This window comes from Tamandua tetradactyla, chromosome 7, assembly GCF_023851605.1.
Source record: "Tamandua tetradactyla isolate mTamTet1 chromosome 7, mTamTet1.pri, whole genome shotgun sequence".
Lineage (NCBI taxonomy): Eukaryota > Metazoa > Chordata > Mammalia > Pilosa > Myrmecophagidae > Tamandua > Tamandua tetradactyla.
Window position 1 is genome coordinate 76361341 of NC_135333.1, and position 22664 is coordinate 76384004.

The 22664-nt window shown below is 38.4% G+C and overlaps 1 protein-coding gene and 1 non-coding gene across 23 annotated transcripts in view; both read right to left on the minus strand.

Annotated features, from left to right (window-relative positions):
* Nucleotides 1-22664, minus strand: part of GRIN2B (glutamate ionotropic receptor NMDA type subunit 2B) — an 849505-nt gene that overhangs the window by 233813 nt on the left and 593028 nt on the right. The gene's annotated exons all lie outside the window — the stretch shown is intronic.
* Nucleotides 14695-14856, minus strand: LOC143642925 (U1 spliceosomal RNA). Its single transcript, XR_013155984.1, has one exon. It is a non-coding gene; the product is annotated as a U1 spliceosomal RNA (small nuclear RNA).

Here is a 22664-nt window from a genome sequence, read left to right on the forward strand (position 1 = left end):
TATAGGGGGTAATGGTTATGTTGGAGTTCTTTGTATGGGTTTTGCATTATTTTGGTAAGTTTGAGGTTATTTCAAAAAAAACTTTAAGAAAAAAACACATGGGCAGAATAGAAAGATAGCAATCTAATCAAATGACAGGATACTGAATTGGGATAAATTTAAAACCAACTGTTCAAATACAGCTTGGAGAGAGTTTGACTTACTTCAGATCATAGATAACTGCAACTTGAAAAACCAGGTTACCAAAACAGCTAATGCAATCTTAAGATATTTAAGTTATTTTAAGATATTTTAATAGGACAGCATACCAAACAAAGAAGAAAATAATTCTATATTCAACAGTAAACAGAACACAATGATAAACTAATCATTGATATCTTGATCAAGTGTCCAGAATAAAATATCTGGAAATCATTGAATCTAAGAAACAGCTGATAAAATCTGGGATGCTTAGTTTGAAGAAGCAAAATTATTATAATATATTTGGAGATAGTCATGTGGTAAAATGGTTAAAAATAACTCCAGAGAGTAGAATATATGTCCCCCTCCCCAAATAGCAATTATAAGCACAGTTGATTTTGCCACAATTTAAAGAAAATCTCTCACAAATTGAACGCAATGGTTTCTCTTGACTATCCAAGTATATTCCTTGCCATCAGAAATGTTCCAAAAAAAAAAAAGAGAGAGAGCTGTCAGGGCTACTCGTCAGGGATTTTTGTATTGAATGAGATGGGGCACTAAGTGACCTTTAAGGTTTCTTCTAATACTTTATTAATATAGTATTTAAAAGTAAAATATAAACAAATGAAGCCAGGTCTATCAGACACTATAACATAAATATGAGATAATTACATATACATATCGCATCACTGAGTGTATCTTATTACTGGAGCAAATCCTAGCTCTTCAGTATGGTAGATCAATCATGTCGACAGAGTTACATGCTGGACTTTGAGCTAGTGAAGTTGGACATAAAACAGGATTAGAATTTGAATGGTGAAAAAGGCTTTACTTTTTCCTTAATTAGAAAGCACAGGTCAGTTAGTAGGTCTGTCTAGGGAAGGAAACAAGCCACAGAGATAGATGAATACTTCTCAGTTCTCCTGCCTATATTGGTAGCATTAGGGAAAGGACAGGAAGAGTTAGCTTAAGATACCTAACCACCCAACCACCCACCCACACACACATACACATATTGCTATTAACAACCAGAGACCAGGCTCTATGACTGTCCACATTTCCAAGCCACTTGCAAACAAGCCTTCCTCTCTGTACCTAGATGATCTCTGCCATTGAAGCTAAGAACAACATTATACTTCTGGTCCTCTCAAGGGATAAATCTGTCAGATTGTAAGACATCATTTTTGTCTTCAGATTGAGGCTACAATAAAATACAGAAAGCAGTCTATAGTATCTCTCAGCTCTTCTGGTTTTAATATGGATGACTCAATATAGCGTCCTTTCAGGTAATAAAGTAATAAGACTCATTTCTTGCATATTTGGAGAACTCATTAACTCGGAGCTCCGCTTTTGTACATCATTCTTAAGCTACCATTCACTTTGGTGAATCAAACTTTGGGAGGCTCTTCACTTTAGAAATGGGTCACCTATATATTTTTATCTCCCCATGGTATCATTCTCCTAGTCTCACCTTACTTCTCCACTAAAGGTCAGTGTTGGAGCTTAGCCAGTGGGCCAGAGACTGTGAAGGTAGAAATACAGGAGTCCACCCAATGGTCTATGGAGATGGAGAATCTGAATCTTCCAGGTCTTCAAGGGAAAAGATTTACATTGTAGATCTTTATTTATTTATTTATTTTGGTGTAACGAGACTCTACTTAAAACAGAAAATCAGGCAAACCAAGGATTACATACAGGAGTATGGACTCGTAGCACAGCAAGAGCAAGCACCCAAAGCTCTCCCACATGTAGAGAATAACAGTGATTCGACCTAGGGGAGTGCTGTTCTCAAAAGAAATCAAACTTTTCCAATGACTCAAAGGAAAAATTTTTAAATATGATGAACATAAAAAGTAACTGTATTTTGTATACTCAATTTTAAATAGTTTTACTGTTAAAATTTAAATAATATAAACATCAAACACATTTATAATGTGCTGCAGAAAAAATAGCTAGAGTTTTCTCAACTTTTCTTTACTGAAAATTCATTCAGATCTCTTCCAGGTCAACTCATTCCTCTCCCATCCCAACAATCAAGGGGAAGGATTGCAAAAAAGATAGAAGAGCTCATATACCAGGGATAAGGAGGAGAATAAATTAGTGATTCCATGATTAAGGCCTACTTTCTGATCATCTGCACCAGGATTCCCTATGTAATGAATTATAGACATTCTACTGATAGCCACAATATAGGACAAGAGAAATACTTTCAGGAATGGCTTATTACAGAACCATAGATAGGCAACAGGGTGAAATGAAGTCCTTTGTTCCAAGCAATAGGCAGAGTTAGGTGGGTGTTAACAGAGAAACATTTCAAAAGCTAAAACACTGCAGTAATAAGGACACTGTGATCTAGGCACAGGAATCTGGGGCAAATAGACAAAGGTAGCCTGCTGAAGTCAGTGAATACCCGGAGAGATCAATGGAGGTCTCTGGGCTGTGCCAGTGGACAAAAATCTGTGTCATTTTACTGAAGCAAATGATCTGAGGAAAAGTGTATAATGAAATTATTTAAAATAAACAAAGAACCAAACCCCAAGTGGCAAAGCTCCAGGTCCTACCTGCTGGCCAGATGTGGTTAAGATGTGCTCAGAAACTAGGAGAGGCTAAGGATTTAGTGTCATCAAAATTCGCCTCTTAGCATGGCAGAGGAAGGCAGGAGGGAATGCATGTCTGTGTGTCTGTGTGTCTGTGTCCCTGGCTAAACAGGAAACTTCCTGAAGGCAGAGGGGGCCTGCAGTAGTGACGGGAATAGAGTAAGTGCTTAATAGAAGTTTGTTATGTGAATGCAATAGCTCAATTTGAGCTGTCCCCAAGTAATAGATTACATACAGTAATGGCCTCAATTGATGGCCTCCCTGTATTTCCTTTGCAATATGACTCTGCAGTTCCTCCCACTAAGAAGTATTATCTATTTTCTCACCTCTAGAAATTGGCTGGCTTTATATCTCATTTCCACTGATAAAATACAGCCCGAGTGTCACATTAGTCAAGAGGCCTTTGAATACTTCTGCTTTCTTTCTTGGAATCCTGTCATGATATGAGAATAAGCTTGGGCTAACCTGCTAGAGAAGGAGAATACACAGACCACAAGAGCCCTGATGTCCTAACTAAGGTCATTCTAAACTACTCTATGGCCAGCCAACAACCAAGTATGAAAAAGAACAGCCAAGATGAGCACAGCTGCCTATTCAACTCACAGTTGACCCAGATTCAGGACAAGCCAAGCTAAGACCGAAGAACCATCAAATTAATTCTAGGCTCATGAGAAATAATAAATGATTTTTGTTTTAAGCCACTAATTTTGGATAGTTGACTACACAACAGCAGCAAATTGTCATACCACACCAAATTTTGCTTTTATGTTCTTTATTACTGATCTGATCTCAATAACTTATGTTTCCGCGTGCCCTTTCTTTTTACTCTCTAGTTGCCATTGCCCTTTTTAAGTACTTACATCTTGATTTTTCTACTGAAATCAGTCTCTAGCTGGCTCCTCTGACATCCATTCCTGTTTTAACCCCATCTTCATGATATGTCACATCATAAACAAAAGACTTGATCATGTCACTCTTTTCCTCAAAAATGTCAAGCATTTCACATCATGCACAGAATAAAGTGTGAACTACTCATATGGCCAAACGCATCTCACATTTTGGCCATAACACCTATTTCCAGTCTGGGTTTTGCACAAAAATCTCCACATACCTTATGCCCCTGCCGTACTAACTTGTCTCCATTCACCAAATATATCATCTACTTTCCCAACATCATGATTTTGCTTAACTTGTTTCATATACTTGCAATCTTCCACCAATCAAAATCCCATTCAAAACCACCTACTCTAAGAACCCATCTTAACCTTTTAACATATCTCTAAGTAACAAATGATATTATATTAACACCAACAATGATCTGTATTAAGCATGTACTAAGACCTTAGCACTGCGCTAAGCACTTTATATGCATTCTTTCTTAATTATCACACCAATCCTGGAATGTCATTATTATAACTATTACCTAATATTTTACACAAGAGGAAACCAAGGCCCAAAAAGTTAACACACTCAATGTCAAATGTTACTAAATGACAGAGCCAAAATTTTAACCCAAGACTTTAGGAGTCATTATACTATGCTACATCTATGTGTTCATTTGGATATCCCATATTTACTGTAATAAATTAGAAAATTAAAGATCAAAGATATTAAATGAGTTGCCCACATCCACAGAATGATCAACATGCTAGATCATGAATCAGAATCTTTTGAATCCCCCAATCTTACACTAATGTTCTGCCACCCAGGAAAACAAGGTTGCCTACTGGACTACCTAGCAGAGTTTGAGAGCTTTGTCTTTGCCTATATTTTCTCAGTAAAAACATCTAACCTAAGCAGGTAAATTTCATTTCTCCTAGTGCTATAATCATCTATAGGTATTTAGACAGGGTTCCAAGGTTAGAGGAGAAGATTAAGCTTAATAATAATAATAATAAATTTAACTTAATCTAACATAAATATCAGTAAAAGTCAATCCAGTAAGGCCTGTTAATATAGAACCAAGCTAAATGTCCCATACTCCCAATGATATTGCATCTTTTGGGGCCTCCTATATATAGACTTGCTGCCTTAAACATGCTAATCACATTCTATCCTATTTTAAATACTGGTCTCCCAAAGAGCCCCATAGAGCCAAACAAACTTGCTTTTCAAGAATTGTACTTCCCTATTAATTACATGAAATGTCAACCAGGGTAGTCCCTAGACTTGGTGGACATACTTACACACTTAGAAAAATCCACCTGCAATTGGCCTGCAGTTATTTGTCACCAGGGATAAAAATAAAAACCTGGTGAACAGACTGGATTAGATTTTGCTCACAAATACCAGGGCTGAAAGAAAGAAGAAGGGAAAAAAAAAGTTCTGGTTGAATACAAACCCAAGTGAACCATGTAAGCTTGGAAATAGCTCTTTTACTAACTCAAAGGCAACTGACGCAGCTTGTTTTGCTGCTGTGCCTGCTGCCCATTTCTTTTCTTTGTCAATGTTGGCTGCACAGTAGGTGGGGGCCGCCAAAGAGAGCAGCAGGGGCTACAGAGGGAGCGCAGCAGAAAGGGTCCTATTCAAGAGCACTTCGTCCTCCCAGTTTGAGACTCTCCATAAATGAGAGAAAACAAATGCAGACTTCAAAGGAGAAAAGAAAATGTGTACAGCAATCCACTTCCTCCAAGGAACCTTTGATAGACAGCTCTAACCTGCTGCTTTATGTTCATCCTCTACCTCCCCAATCCTAATTCATCTGAAATGTAGTTTTCTTTTATTTTTTTATTTTTATTTTTTAAGACTGATAAAAACAGGCATGATAGATGACTGGATGAAAGGCAAGGTGGGGCCTAACCTGGGCTGGGATAAGTATCCAGTGAATACTATTTGAGAAACTTCCTTAAGTGTATGAGAAGCCCATGCGTAAAAGAAATTGAACTTCGTTTAAATTCCTGAGCTTTTCAACTCTTCATTGCTTATCTCACATGTATCATCAGAAAGGTCGAAGATTCTACTTTACACAATCTAGGAGAGAGGAAGGTAATGGCAGGTAAAAGGGGCCTTTGCTACAGAGGAGTGCCCTTACATACAAAAAAAGTCTTCAAATTTTAGGGCTGTGCATCTACTTGCCAGGTATATCTACATTACTTCAGCAGTCCTTTCTTCAAAGGCTGATTTAAATGAGCCATTTTTTTTCTTCCAGTCCCCTCCCACTGTGTAATAGTATACCTTCCTAGCACCTTTGCCAAAGGGCTGGCAGTACCAATGAAATAGAATATAAATAATAGCTAAAAACAACCTTTTATCAGTTATAGGAAAAGATTTTATAGAGAAAAAAAGAGCAAGAAATATAAACTATCACAAAATTTGCAAATTTTCTAAAGGTTTGCATATCCTATTTTTCCCATAAAACTAATACTACCAACTCCAACACATGTAACAGACACATCAACAAGTTTGAAGATACAGTTTAGCATGAGCAATCTGTTGTAAGTAACATACCAAACTTCCTTTTATTCAATCAGGAAATGGAAGAGGAAAGGGAAAGACTGGAAACCGACATAAACGTGGATCTCACCATCTAAATAGTCAGTCCTCAAATACAACATGTTCCAAAAGTTACTTTTTAATTTAGGTCACTTGGAAATCCAAAAGCATTTTCCCAATGATCCAATGCAATAAATGGTGATTACAATCTCAGGCCACGTTATAAGCACCAACAATCTCAAATATTCTTCTCTAGGCTATAAACTCATTGAGCTCCAATCTAAGCTCCCTTGAATCTTAATTCCTTTGGAACGACTGTCCTGACATCTCCGAGTGAAAATGGTCAAAGGAAAGAATAATATAAGGTTCCACTGGGAACCTAATATTAGGTTCCATTAGGTTCCTAGGACCAGCTGGAGTGAGGCTCAGCTGGAAGGGGTGGAAAGACGTAATATTTCTCCACAAGTGAGAGGGAGTCCTAGGAAGGGAATTTGTGTGTGAAGCCTTCCACTTGTTCCTATGTAAAGAAGGTGAGTTGAGGGACAGAACTGGACTCTTGGAACATTAGAGAGGCCACTCTCATGTTCAACTAGTACTAGCAGTATCATGGTTTTAGTACTATATAGTACTATATTAAGCAGTAACATATGATTATGTACTAGGTTTTCACCAAATATAACTATGAAAAATATATATATCTTAGTTTCATTGAATATAAACCTTATATACTAATCATAGAAAAATATAATTTAAAAATCTAGGCATTAAGGCCTTAACAGCATATTCAACTTTTACTACGCATTGCTGGAACCACAAAATTTTCATACTGAGGAATTATCCACCCAACATCTTCACTTTAAAAATGAAGTCACTGAGGACTGGAAATGTTAAATGATTTCCAGAAGACCCTACGGTAACTTAGACACAGAAATCACCTGGTACCCATTGGAAACCTAATTCCATACTCCTCTTATATAAACTTGGTTTTTTCTCCCTTCCTTGAGGAACCTTTAATTTCTCTGACTTGATGCTTCCCGTGGGAGTTAAACCCTCCTCCCAGCCAGAGAGGTTGTTAATCTGAGCAAAGGTATTAATAGTTTCATCCCAACCATCTCCTTTTGAACTCCAAGGACTCTGCTCCAATGCTATGTGCTGCCAGGACAGAGCATTTCTCTTTTCTCCAAATAAGGCCATCTTTGGCCCTGAGTATCAGGCATCCTACAATTGCAGTCTTTGACAAATGGAGATGAAACTGGCAATAGAGCAATAAACCTCTTGCAAATATCTATCTTGCTTAGTTTGCTGACCATCCTGATTAACGGTTCATCTCCGCATTTTGTCAGCCCCAGCTAAACCTCTGGAGCTTCTTGCCAAAGACATCTTTTAAAGTCTTGATTTTTGTTTTCACTATATAAACTTAAAAAACCTCATTAAACAAGAGAAATATTTTTTAAAACAGTAAACAGTATTTTATTGAAGGCTTTCATGCCTGAGGTTATAAACCCTTATCTTCAACAACAGCCTCTGCAGGACCCATGCCAGAGCACAAGAATGATGGACAACCTTTAGCGTTGCAACAATGGTATTCTCTCCCCAATCCAAATCTTGAACACTAGTAACTGCAAAAGTATTTATTATTAAACTAAGTGCATGTATCTTCTACATTCCAGCAAAATGGATTTAGAAGATGGACGAAGCTTAAAGTAGTTGGTTAAGGATAAAGGGTGTATAGCTTAGAATGCTCTCACTTCCTTCTATCCCCTGGTTCAGTCCTCCTCAAGCCTCAAGAGACCATAAAATGAAGATGAATATTGTGATGGTGAACACTTAGGTTTTAGACCTTGGTGTCAGTTTGAGAACAGCTTTCTGGTAGCTCTGAAGATCTGGAGAAATTGTCTAACCACTACTGGCCTTACTTTCCTTAACTTTAAATTGGTGATAATAATGGTGCCCTTGTAAAAGAATTGTTGGAAGGATTAAATAATTCAGGTTTATGATTTAGACTATAGCAAAGTGATAAGTATAAGTAAGTATTTAATAAATGTTAGCTATTCATTTTTAAAGTCAAATTCAATAGGACATCTTTCAGTGCTCCCCATCACAACTGGTATCAATTGAAATCAACTTGCTACTACCATCACCCAGAAACAAAAATGTGTGTGTAGGACAGGTTAGAGTAGTAATTCTGGGAGACCGTCAGCGGGAAGAGCAATCTTTTGCTTCTCCAGAAGTACTTCTTTCTTTTTGAGGCCACAGAGCTTCTGATAAAGTAAGTTTATGCCCACAGCTGGTGTCTCCTGAAATATGGAGAGGCCCCAGTACACACATGCTCATAAAGAACAAGTAAATGAGACACAGAGTTTCATGTGATTCAGGTAGGCATGAGTTTACTGCATGAGCATTCATTCCCCACCCACCCCCACCCCACAGGGCCTGATACTTGATCTCAATATTCTGGCTGAGGACCCTCACCTCCTCTGAGAAGTCTGCCTGGCTTTTTCCCTTCTGAACTCTGAAGGAACTTGGGGAAGAAAAGCAACTCCCAATCTGAGTCTGAATCAATCTTTAGTTCGCCTGGCCTCCACCTGCTTGCCAACACAGACATGGTCCATCTGAGGAAATCTCTCTAATCTTCCACCTGGTGGAGACTTCAGTCCTGCATGTAATATCCCCACTAGGACTAAACTTCTTAACAGCACCCCATCTTTCTGCACTGACCAGTCCCCTCCTGTGTCCATTCAGTCTCCTCCTGTCCTGACTCCATGCCAAGCCCTCCACCTGGAATCATCTTTCTGAGCTCATTATCTTTGCTTTCTTTGAATACACAGATTTACTTTTTTAAAAAAAAGACTTAAAAAAATTTGCACGAAGTTCACCTGACCCAGATGAAAATATTTTTATTTCCCCTTTTGATAAACCCAAATAAATATATATAAGTTAAAGACAGTAACAACAGGCCCTTAGAGATCCCTTAGTATATTTTCCATAACTTTGGGGATAATTACATTTTATAATAACCATCTCCCATGAGCCTCTATAGAGAATCATTTCTTTCCTTTTCCTTTTTTGGGGAGGGTTCGAGGGTTACTACCCACTGGTGCTGGGTAGTGATTTTATAAAAATTTGTAATGGGAAGCTTGAAATTAGAGACGGTGTCCACTCCTGTTGTTGAGTCTGTTAAAGAGAAATTAGGACCAATATTAGCACCCAAGCCAGTGCTGAAAGCACCCAAGGTAGGCAACTGGGTTTGAGGGAGGCTGAGGTTGAAATAAGGACCCAGAGAGTGGGGTCAGGATAAGGACCCAGAGAGTGGGGTCAGGAGTGACAGACAGACAAGGCCAGGTGTGGTGTAGAAGCAGGAGTGACAAAGCTGGAGCTCTGCCCTAAGACCAAATACCAGATCCTGAAGGACACAGAGGTTAGAGCCTGGCTCTACAGGAGGGAAAGGGACAAGGTGGATCAGGGAGTTAACCTGGTGGTCCTTCCTTGAATCCATATGGGTCACAATATAATAGCTATAGAAAGAAATACAGCACAGATGGATGTTAAGGGGTATAAGTAGAGTCTGTTCATGACAACAGGGTTTAACATCCCAACTCTTGTGAAAGGTTCACAGAAGTTTTAATAACCAAAGAACCACATGATGCCACCATAGATAGCACACTGCCTTCAATCTCTTATTGAAATCCCTACATTGTTCCTACAATTTTCTAAGTATATCATAATAATACTGTCCCATATTAGCTTCTTTCATGTTCTCAACAAACTTGTGAGGTAGGAATTTTTCCTCAAATGTAAAGAGGAGGAAATTGAAGTTCACGGAGTGTAAGGGGCTTCTCTAAAGCAGAGTTAGAAAGTGTGAAAGCTGGGATTGAAACATGCATTCTGACCCCAAATCTTATACTCTCTTCAATAAATCTCAGCTGTTCTCACTTCCTAAAGGGCAGCATTTGTCCTAGGACCTACGGGGGTTAAGTCCCAGCTTGAGCCAGCACTGGTGTTATCAACGTTTGAGCATGTCTGGGAAACCGGAGGGTAGGTTTAGCAAAAGATTATTTTCATGAGAAATGTAGACACTCCCTGCAGAGAGAATTTCAAGGGAAAAAGAAATCAAACAAGTTTAATCCGTTAACACAGCTACCATCATAGAGTGCTAGAAATTCAAGTCTGATGCTACCACTTGAACCCCTCCCCAGCCTGGTCCATGGGTCACTGGGGAATGGGAAGGAATAGATGTAACTAAAAAATAGCAAAGGAGCTATTTCACTAAAACCTGTGAAAGATGTTATGGCATGAGCATCCAGCCTTGATAACAGTGTATAATATAATTGGGGATGAGTATCTTTCTACAAAATGCTTCACCAGAGACCCTGCTGTGCATCATGCAGTCTCTAGTGTGCTTCAGAATGTGCTTGGTGGGAAATGGTAATACCCATAAGGAGACTGTGGTCTTAATGGGAGGGGACAGCATGGTCTGAGGAGCCATGGCACAAGGCAAAGGCTGTGGAAACCCAGAGAAAATGGTGGCTAATGCCAGCAGATATTGCACCATAGTTGGCTGGAACTATTTGTGAACCTGTGATCTGCCCTCCTAAGAATTCTCCAGAGCATATTAGGGGATGACAACTTTATTGAGGACTTGAATGAACAGGAGAAGAAAGAATCAATGAGATTTGGCCACTGACACTATGGCTTTGCTGCGTTCATTAAGTGGTGAGGCCTAGGGAAATCAGAGTTCGATGTAATATTCCTAACCGCATTTATGACATCTATAATTCAGACTAGTACCAAAGCAGATCCGAATATTCTGGTAAAGTTATGCAACTCACAAATCCTCAGTCCTTAAGAAAGTTTCAGGATGCATTTATCCAACTAAAAATGTGCTCAGCACCCTCTTTTCTTTCCAAGTAGAATGAACTAAGCACTACTGACCTTGCCAAATGAAACTTTTGTTTTTCTCACACTCTTCTTTAGCCTGTGTTTCCTCATTTGAACCCACTCCTCCAATTCCCAAAAGGCTTCCAGTAAATAGCCTAGGAGACTCTCCTCACTGTCAACCAGAGGTTTGATAAGCCCTTTTTGACTTTGGCTCTTCCAGCTGCTTTCCCCATGGTTTGGCCCCTTATCTGAAGGGTATGTTCGAATAGGGACTCTTTAAATCCCATCTGAGCATGAGCACAATTGGTAGTTTTCACTTCATAATCACACTTTTGGGGAAGTGGGTGTGTGGAGCAGATTTTAATTCCTTTGAAATCTACTTCTTCAACTCCTTAACTGAAGCGGAAATAAGTTAAAGCAAAGGAAAAGAGAGTAGTTTACATGCAAATATGATCCTGAGGAAGGACCACCTCTGTTTCTATGACAACAGGTCAGCAAATGCTTCTATAGCAGCAGGTCCTTTTCAGTGCAACTGCAGAGGCACCTCTCTACTAAATTAAATCCTCAAGTAAGATGAGCTATCACCAGTGCACACTATCATCCCACAGCTAATTTTATTATTGTGACTCCCCCAAACCCAGGAGATCACTAAGATTCCGCTGCATCCAAGAAAATAAAGTATTTTACATCAGTACGCACAGACATCACCAGCAAGAAATCCCTTTACAATTGTCTGACACAGACATCAGTTTTCTCTTGAAGTTCTTCAAGACAATCAAGTAATCAGAAGAAATGAGGCTAAAAATAAATAATGTTAGCCATGGAGTGGGAAACATAACTCAGCAAAATGCTGGCAAATGCTTCTCTATGTGCTAAGCCTCAGAACACACAAATGCACCTTTCTATTCTGCCGTCACAATCTAATTCAGGGTTTATCCTCCCAGAATATGATCCTGAGTCCAGATGGACATCAAGCCACCTCATCTTCCTTGGCATAGAAGCCAGACTGCACTATATGTGCTGAAATTCAGATCCATTTCTCCAATGTCAGCTAGCCCAGCCATGGCAGGAGCCAACTCCTAGGATGGCTGAGTAAGGCAAAAAGCTCTTGCATTCCTTGGGCCACTCTGATGTTTCAGGACTTAAAGAAGCAATCAGAGCTCAGCTCTGCTTGCCTAGAATGACTGGGGTAAACAATTGGGACACGATCACAACAAGAAAATTAAGTTTTAACAAGAACAGGTGGTGAAGAGAAATTGCACTAATCTATATTTAGCATAGTAAAAAATCTAGGAACATTTAGTTGGACAATAATCTGAGTTAGTGATGTAACAAGATAAGAAAAAGTTATATCAGGCTATCTAAATTTAAGAGTGCAAGGTAGACATAAGAAGGCTGTTATCATTTAAAACATGAGTTAGATCTTTTCTAGAGAAGGAAGTTGGGCTGGTACAGCAGCAAAATAATATCTTTTACACTTTGAAGAACTAAATTTCACCTTGCCTTGCATTTCCACTATTCCGCTTAGTGTAGTTAACTAAACTCTCTGTACCCCATTTTTCTTATCTGTGAATGGTCATAATAACATTACCTATTTCATTAGGTTCTTATAAGGATACAATGAAAAAATGCCTATAAAGTGCTTAATAGTGCGTGGCAAGCAATGAGTTCAATAAATGTTAGCTTTTAATGGAGAACAATAAATGGAATAGAAACATATATTTCTAATATCACCAAAGAAAGATAAGTATAAACATAGAAGGCTCTTGGAGAACAACATTTGTTTTAAACATTGTAAAATACGTCTTCTACTGAAAACTTGACCAACTATAGACCCATTAAGCTGAAGATCAAGCCTTCAGACTTTGGGCCCCTACTCCATTATTAGAGATTATGTCATGTCCCCCTCAAAAGGCATGTTCAGATCCCAACTCCTGGTTCTGTGGGTGTGAACTCACTTTTAAATTGAATCTTTGAAGATGTTATTAGTTAAGGTGTGCCCAAACTGAATGAGGGTGGGCTTTAATCCAATATAGCTGAAGTCCTTATAAGCAAAGGAAATTGGACATATAAAGAGAAGCCACAGGAAGAACCAGAAGTTGGAAGTCAATAGAACCCAGAAGAGAAAGGAGAGGATACCACCATGTGCATTTGCCATGTGAAAGAAAAGCCAAGGATTGCCCACTAGCCAGAAGATCCTACTGGGAAGAAGCAAACCTTATAGCCACTGAAACCATGGGCCAATAAATTCATGTTTAAACCAACCCATTGTATGGTATTTGTTTTAGCAGCTGGGAAACTAAGATACCCATTCTATGAGGCTCTGCCTGGATGATCAGCAACACTCCTTGGATACTTCTTTCTTGAACCTCACTTCGTGAGTAGAGAAAAAACGGCCAAAGGGAAAGATAATTGTGATGGCAGACTATAGGCATGGACCAACTGCAGCTGGACATGCAAATGACCAGGAAGTCCCTTCCCAAAGTCAAAAATGCTTTTAGGACCATTTGAAATTGAAATGTCTATTAACCTTGAAAGCAAGCAATTAATTAGTAATGCAAATATTAAGTCACCTTATAAAGAAAAATGAAAAAAGATCAATTCATTAAAAATTTTTCGTGAGATAAGCAGGCTTTCTGCAGCATAGTCTCTTTCCATCTGGCCAGCCAACCCTTCCTACCCATTACTCCACTCAATTTGCTATTTCCTTGCAGGCTTGGGAGAATGAGCAAGAAAAAGCTTAAAAAGTCCATCCAGCCTAAACTGCTCACTTTAACAGATGGAGAATTGAGATCTAAAGAAGTTAATGTATTTCCCACGAATGCAAATTTAATGGCAAAATTGATTCAAGACCTCAATTTTTTCTTATTGCCTGCCTTGTTCATTCTCACTTCAAAGATTTTATTCTGACAAGGATTATGATTGCCATGCTTCTCTCTATTTAAATTGTAAGATCCTTAAGGAAGAATAAAACATCTACCTTTTGTATTTTATTTATTACTCACAATGATAAATGAATGATTACAGGCGATATATCAATTGTACCTTTCCTAAAAAGACAGCAGAAAGTGGAACAGCAATTCTTATTTGGATAGGGGTAAGTTCATTCTGCTTCACACATGTTGGGCATAATTGTGATGATAATTTTGAAAAACCCTTAATGGTTCTTAGAATATGAGTAGCACCTGTCTAGTAGCACTAGTTGTTTTCAAATAAGCCCAGATTTATGTGAGTAGGTAGAAAATTATATATTTTGAATAAAGTAATAACCAATTTGTCTCCATTTATACATAGCATTAAAAGCTATTAAACAGACAAACTTCAACATTAGTTTCATGATACATGAGGTAGCGGGAATGTTCTTATTTAACAAGTACAAAACTCTTGTGAACAGACAGCATGATATTTATGCTTAGAAATCTTATAAAATAATACTGTCCATCTTGAATGCTCAGGGATTCTCTTTTTTTTATTTTTTATTTTTATTTTTTAACCAGCACAAACTTTATTTTCTACATAACACGCCACATCTGAAACACTTCCAGGAAAAAAGAAAATTCCTGAAACGGGGAGTAGAACAGATCTGTCTTTGAATACAACGCACTCCAGGGGAGAGTGCGCACGCAGTCCGCACCACCACAAATTACGCAGTCGAGTTTCCCGCATGTGGGGAAATCGCAGTGGTCAGCACGCCCGAGGTGCAATGGGCAAGCCTCGCCCTGGGAAGACCACCTTCGTGATCATGGTGTCTCCCCTGCCAGGTCAGTATTCAGGGATTCTCTTGTCTGGAGACACAGGTAGATAGATGCCCTCCTTTGAACCTTTCCATCCTTTCTTACTTCTGCTATTTTATTATGGTGATAATCTAGCATTATTAATTCCTTACCATCATTAGATCTTCTATCTCTAATCACGTGCAGATTCCAGTTCATCAGAAGCCTCCCTACATACTCAATTACACCAAACTCTTCCTTTAAATCACAGCTATGATTTAGATGGTCGGGGTAGGGCTCAAGAGTCTGCATTTCTAACAAGGTTCCCAATGATGCTGATGCTACTATTATAATATTACAATATTATACTAATAGTCCTCAGACAATATTCTGAACAGTGAACTTTAGAATGTGTTCCATGATTAACTACACCCATCCCATTAGAATCATTCCTGACTCATTCCCTTTCCTCAGTAAGCTCTTTGTTAAAACACTTAAAAATGGTTTTTGTGTGTTTATTTTTAAATGAATGTATGACTACAGTGTTATTACAAGAGCAGTCATTCATTTTAAAAAGTGGCCATTTTGCAACATAGCATGCATCATAGCAGATGAATAATATACCTCTTATTTGGAGATAGTTGCCTTAGTTCCACTACTTAGTAGTTGGGACACCCATCTAGTCTGTGTTTTTTTCTTCTGTAAAACGAAGTGTGAGTATAAAATAGATGTATGTGAACTCATGAAATATTCCAAAATATACTACAATATACTATAAAAATGTTTGATGTGCTTATCTGTTCATGACCCCCCCTTACACTGTGAACTGCCTTAAGGTAAGTACTGCTGTCACCTGTCTGCTTTTCTCCTTCCACCAAATTAAGAGCTTAGTATTGTTGTTTACACTCTATAGAAGTTAAATACTTTTTCATTAAATGCGTGATCCTTTTTATTCTCATCCTTGGATAACCACTATATCCTAGAACATTTCCAGGGGAAAAACTTGAACTGAATGGATGTTAGGCTATATCCTCCTGAAAATATCTGTTCTGTGTAGTTGACGCCAACATTAAAGGCCTCTGAATTGAATAAGGTACTTCATTTCCCCATGGGCCCTTTTTCCTCCATTGATCTCAGAACATTTCCCACAATCACTGGTGCTCAATAAATACTCATTGAATGACTGAATTAATTTTAGGGTTGACATTTGTTACATCTAAGAAAATATTAACAGGCTCGGGAATTGAGGCCAGAATCTGTAGCCCTTTTTCCCTTCATGAATAATTTCATCGCCCTGGGTCAGGGCAACTGCCCATTGCCATCCCCTAGAAGCTGTTCTGGGGCCAAGAGGGTCTTGGAAGCTCTTTTGATTTATACACCTGTTTTTTAAGAAGTGTGGCGAATGATGTACTTGACACTAATCAACCCTTCCCATTCCAGTCCCCACAAAGGGACAAAGGGTAAATAAGACCACACACATCCCACCTATAAGGGCAGCAGAGGGTGAGTGGCAGATTGTCTGAAGGTGGAGAGGAATGTCAGGCTTTTACAGTTATTCCCTTTGTCTCTCTTGCTCTGCATTACACTGTACTTACATTTCTAGGGCTGTCAGTCCAGTACCAAATCCATTTAGACTGAGGCACAGCTACACGTGAGGCTCAGCCCAAACGCTTTCAGATCATAAGACATCTGAAAGAGAGCTAAGCCCTGATCTTAGGGTAGAACCCCAGGGCATCTCTTGCCTATTGCCTTCTTCTCCAGGTGCTGTTCCTGCCGCCGCCACAGACAAGATTAACAAGAAGGTTATATTTAAACTTCCAAGAGGCGCTGCTGTGCCATTATGGATCTATTTAAAATCCTCCGGGCAGCTGCAGTACATAATAACAAATCAGCAGGAAGGAGGGAGGAAAGGGAGGAGAGGGGAAGGAGGAGGGGAGGTGGTCAGGAGCATCTTGGATTGTTTCTGTGAAAAACTGACTGTCAAAAGATGGCAGGGGGTGCAGGCGAGTTAAAGATGCCACCCATAGTGAGGGAGAGGGAGAGAGAGAATGCATCAGGAGACTGTGCTAAGCAGGGGTAGCGAGGGAATGGAGGATCCTAATGTGAAAATCTGTCAGACCTGAAACCTTGCCTCCTGCCTGGAGGATGTCACAGCTCCAGAATACTCTATTTCTACCAGGGGACCCTACTGAACAATGTGAGCCATCCATCCAGTCCTGATGAAAGATCAACACCAGAATACAAAGAGCTCTGATAAATGGGATGCAAAGATGCTCCCTCAGATCTCACCAATGCATGCCATTTTAATCCTTGATTCAGCATCCAATAATTCAACCAGAGGGCAGTCCACATCACCTTCCCTTGAAGAACATTCCCTATTCCAGCAGCCTTAGAAGAAGATGCTTTGCCAAGAGCTGGGCTAATTTTGACCTCCAGGACCCACCCCTGTTCTGGCTGCCTTTGCAGTTTGGCATAAGCCTTTACTTGCCTTCACACATCAAAATTCTATGGCTACTGTGGAATAGTTACAGGGTTCACTCAGCTACAGAGAATAACCGTATGCATTTTCCTCTCTCAGCCCCCATCTTCCCTGATTATATTCTTTAACCTTAGTTTAACTCACATTATTCAAAATCCTGAGCACTATATTCACTCTCTGCTAAGTTTCCTCCAACGTTATTAATATTTCTTGTATTTTGAAGTATTTCTGTGTGTACAAGTTTACTTATACTTAATTATTAGATTTCATTAAAACTAAAAACATTTGTGCATCAAAAGTCAGTATCAAGAGAGTGAAAAGAAACTTGGAATATTTCGTAGGTAACAGAGACCATCAGGAGATAGAAATAGGGTAAGATATTGGGTAATTGGAGCTGAAGGGATACAGATTGTGCAACAGGACTGAATATAAAAACTCAGAAATGGACAGCACAATACTACCTAACTGTAATACAATTATGTTAAAACACTGCATGAAGCTGCACGTGAGAATGATAGAGGGAGGAGGGCTGGGGGCATAAATGAAATCAGAAAGAAAGATAGCCGTTAAAGATTGAGATGATATAATCTAGGAATGCCTAGAGTGTATAATAATAGTGAGTAAATGTACAAATTTTAAAAATGTTTGTGCATGAGAAAGAACAAAGGAATGTCATTACTACAGGGTGCTGAAAATAGATGGTAATTAATATTTAAAAATTTCACCTTATGTGTGAGACTAAAGCAAAACATGTTTATTTGGTACAAAACTTATATTTTGACTAGTGCATTTCCTAATATAACTTATGTAGATAGCTTGATTGAACACCATAAGTACTTGGAATCTTGGGTAGGACATGAGATTTTGTTGGTTTGTCCAGAGAGATGCCGCAATGAATCCCAGAGTGATTTGATCAGTGAGTGGAAAAGTATTTGCAAAGTCCCCTTCAGGGAATGGTGAGAATGGGGAGAAATTCAACTTCCCCAAGTTGAATTCTTGATATTCTCACAAGCAGTGTGGATAACCAAAGCTATAGGCTGAGCCCCCACTCTTGGGGTCTGTTCATATGAAACTTAACCCCACAAAGGATAGGTCAAGTCTACTTAAAATTTAGGCCTAAGACTCACCCCCAAGAGAGCCTCTTTTGTTGCTCAGATGTGGCCTCTCTCTCCAGCCAACACAACAAGCAAACTCACCACCCTCCCCCTGTCTACCTGGGACATGACTCCCAGGGGTGTGGACCTTCCTGGCAACATGGGACAGAAATCCTAGAATGAACTGAGACTCAGTATCAAGGGATTGAGAAAAACCTTCTCAACCAAAAGGGGGAAGAGTGAAAGAAGACAAAATGTCAATGGCTGAGAGATTCGAAACAGAGTTGAGAGGTTATACTGGAGGTTATTCTTATTCGTTAAGTAGATATCACCTTGTTATCCAAGATGTAATGGAGAGGCTGGAGGGAACTGCCTGATAATGTAGAGCTGTGTTCCAGTAGCCATGTTTCTTGATGATTGAATAATGATAAAGTTTTCACAATGTGACTGTGTGATTGTGAAAACCTTGTGTCTGATGCTCCTTTTATCTACCTTGTCAACAGACGAGTAGAACATATGGAATAAAAATAAATAATAGGGGGAACAAATGTTAAAATAAAAAAAAAATAGAGTGAAAAGACAACCCACAGAATGGAAGAAAATATTTGCAAATCACATATGTGATAAGGATTTAATATCCAGAATATATAATGAACTCCTATAACTCAACAACAAAAAGATAAACAGTCCAATTAAAAAATGGGTAAAGGTCTTGAACAAACATTTCTCCAGAGAAGATATACAAATGGCCAATAAGCACATGAAATGATGTTCACTATCAATATAGTCATTTGGGAAAAACCACAATGAACTACCACTCCAGACCTATTAAGATGCCTATTATTAAAAAACAAAGCAAACAAACAAAAAGACAGAAAATAACAAGTGTTGGTAAGGATGTGGAGAAATTGGAAACCTCCTGCATTGCTGTTGGAAATGTAAAATGGTGCAGCCTCTTTGAAAAACATTTGGCATTTCCTCAAAAAGTTAAATAGAAAATTACAAATGGCCTGGCAATTCTACTTTTAGAAACATAGTCAAAAGAATTGAAAATAAGAATTCAAAAAGGTACTGTACATCAATGTTCAAAGCATTATTCACAGTATCCACAAGGTGGAAACAACCCAAGTGTCCCTCAACAGATAAACACCTAAACAAAATATGGTATACAGATACAATGGTATTATTCGGCCATAAAAAGAAATGAAGTACTGACACATGCTACAACATGGATGAACCTAGAAAACATCATGTTAAGTTAAATAAGCCAGACACAGAAGGACAAATATTGTATGATTCCACTTATATGAAATATCTAGAATAGACAGTTTCATAGAGAAAGAAAGTAGATTATGGGTTACCAGGGATAGGGGAGGTGGAGAATGGGGAGTATTGCTCAATGGGCACAGAGTTCCTGTTTGGGGTGATAAAAAGGTTTTTCAGATAGTGATGACAGTTGCAACAACACTGTGAGTGTGGTTAATTCCACTGAATTGTACACTTAAAAATGGTTACAATAGCAAATTTTATGTTATATATATTTACCACAATAAAAAATTAGTTATTAGCCACTATTTACATCTCCACTAATTGATCAAACTATCACTCTATCCCCACCCCTGAGGCTTTCATCTCTGGACTTACAAGCACAGAAATTGCAAGCTAAAGCCAACATGACATGCATATGCAGAATATTCTTAAAATGAAAAAAAAAAAAGAGCTATTATTTGCCTGATTAATTTTGCTTCTATGGATGAAAAAACTGGATGACAGTTTCAAAAAACATTTACTATGACTCTTAAGTCATAAGACTTGGATTCTATAATAATCCAATAAACCAAATAAATGTCAAAACTTCACTTTATACCACATAGGTATACCCTAAGTGCTGTGCCACATTCTGATGTAAACTTGTAAGTAAATTATGTAAGTGATGTAGGATGCAAAGTCTATATATGTTATTTGCCTCAAAGAGAATATTGTACTGGATCAGCAAATGTTAACAATTTCTACAAATCAAGTCTAAATTCCTCAAGGGGCTATACTTGTTTCTCTTTTATTTCTGGCTGAATACCTAATAAGTGGGAGATTTACAAAACTGGCTTTCCCTGCTAAAGGAACAATAGACAAAAAATACATATACAATTTGAAATGAACCAAACCTATATCAACATATACTTTTTGGTAATAAACATGGAATTGGAATTAAACTCTTTATATCAGAAGTATAGGAAATGTTTGGTAAGCCTATTTTATGGAATATATTGTGAGAATATTACCAGCTTGCACAGATTGCATAATGAACATGCTACGGCATACTCAGGTCACTATCTGTCACTCACATATCAAAAATCTCCAAGAATCGATAAGCAGTATATTATCTAGTGACAATATCCTGCCTTCTTCACATCTACAGCTTTTCCTGTAAATGCAAGGAACTTGAAAGATAAGGCTTCCATGGAGAAGAAAACAGGAAGGTACCATCAGGATGCATGATACCACCAAACCCAGCCTCCCAAATGCCAGAGGGGAAAGAGATTGCTGTGGCAGCATCCCAGGCAGGTCGGTAGAAGCATCTCTTCCATCCAGCATGAAGAGAAAATGGTTTTCGTCAAATGAAATGACCTCATCAATAATAAATACAAGGACATTTATACCACAGAGGGTTCCTTCTGGGTGAGGTAATCAATGGGGAAACCAGTTTTAGCTCTTTCAAGGTGTCAGAGAGGAAGCAAAACTTGCCAGGTGAAAAGAAATGCAGTTCTGATGGCAATCCGTCCCTCCTTCAACCTCGGCAGGAACCTTTGCTGAACACTCAGCTCATGTCAGAATCCCTGCCCTTCTTTACTCACTCTCCTGCTGTCACCCGTCCTTAAGTGGACTAAGCATTTTAGTCTGAGTCCTGGGAAACATGCTTGAGACCAGACATGCTACCTCCGCTCCACTGATGGTGCTATGTCCGGGTAAGCAGGCAGGGGGCAACTTGCCTTCCTTCTGCTTTGTATCCTAGCCTCCTTCCTTCCATTTGTGGTATAGACCCACCAGACATTTACTGAGTCTTTATTTTGTGCTGGGGGCACAGGATGCAAAAAAGGAATAAGATAAGAACTTTTAAAGTCTAGGAGAAAAAACTAAAGGTAAACAAAGAACAATACTTTACTCAGTGAGATAATGAAGATACATACAGGGTAATAGAAGGAAAAACACGTACTTTAAGTACCTTCTAAAACAGACAATTCACAGAAAGAAAAAGAAAAGTCAAGTGGCAAATAAGTATATTTTCAAAGGTCAACCTCACTAACAAATCAACTACATGAAAATTTAAACAGTAACATTTTACTCTTTTAAATATACAAATATTTTTTGAACTCTTGCAAAGGTAGGAGAAGTGGATATTCTCATACACTATTGATATTGGAGATGAGTTTGACAACAAATATCAAAAGCCACAAAGTGTCGAGATTATTGAACCAAATAAGTCCAATTCTACAAATTTATCCTAAAGAAATAATTGATAGACAAAAAGATTTAACTGCAAGAATATTCATTGTTATATTATTTATAAGCCCCCTAATAAAAAACAATGCAGTAATACTGAACAATAAGGGAATTTAGTTTGATTGCAAAAGTCTAATAAACCATTAGATGTTTATTGACAGAAAAATGATGCTCGTTATATGGTATTAAGAAGAAAAGGCTAGGTACAAAACAATATGTATTGTATGACCTCATTTTTATTTTACAGAACACCTGAGAAGTTTAGAGTGCTGACTATTAGGTGGTTAAGTTGATGTCTAGGTTATTTTTTCCCTTCTTTTTAAATTTTCCTCCAATGGACATGCATAGCTTTCATAATAAGGAAAGTAAGATTATACTTAATTTTAAAAGAAGATGTGTAGACCCTGGGGCTAGGCTCTAAACTTTCGGCATCTCTAATCTTCACAGTCCTGCTAAAGAGCAGGGATATTAACTAACTTTCCTTGCCCAGACCACTGGTAAAGCAGATTCTTGATTAGAGACCATATTTCAAACCCTCTGTTTTCTCCCTATCTGGCTGGTCCATAGTACTTGTTTCCTAGAATTAGATATTTTTCACATACTTTAGCACGATTTTTTTTCCAAAGAAGTTTTCCACTTAAATCAAGCCCAAACACTTTTTTATACCAATGCAAAGACCATAATAAAATTCAGGGGACTGAATAGACACAAAACGATTTCTAAAAGACTTCTTTCACTTTATATTTTAACACACAGCAAAGCACTTAAAGCCTATGGTAAGAGAAGTGACAAA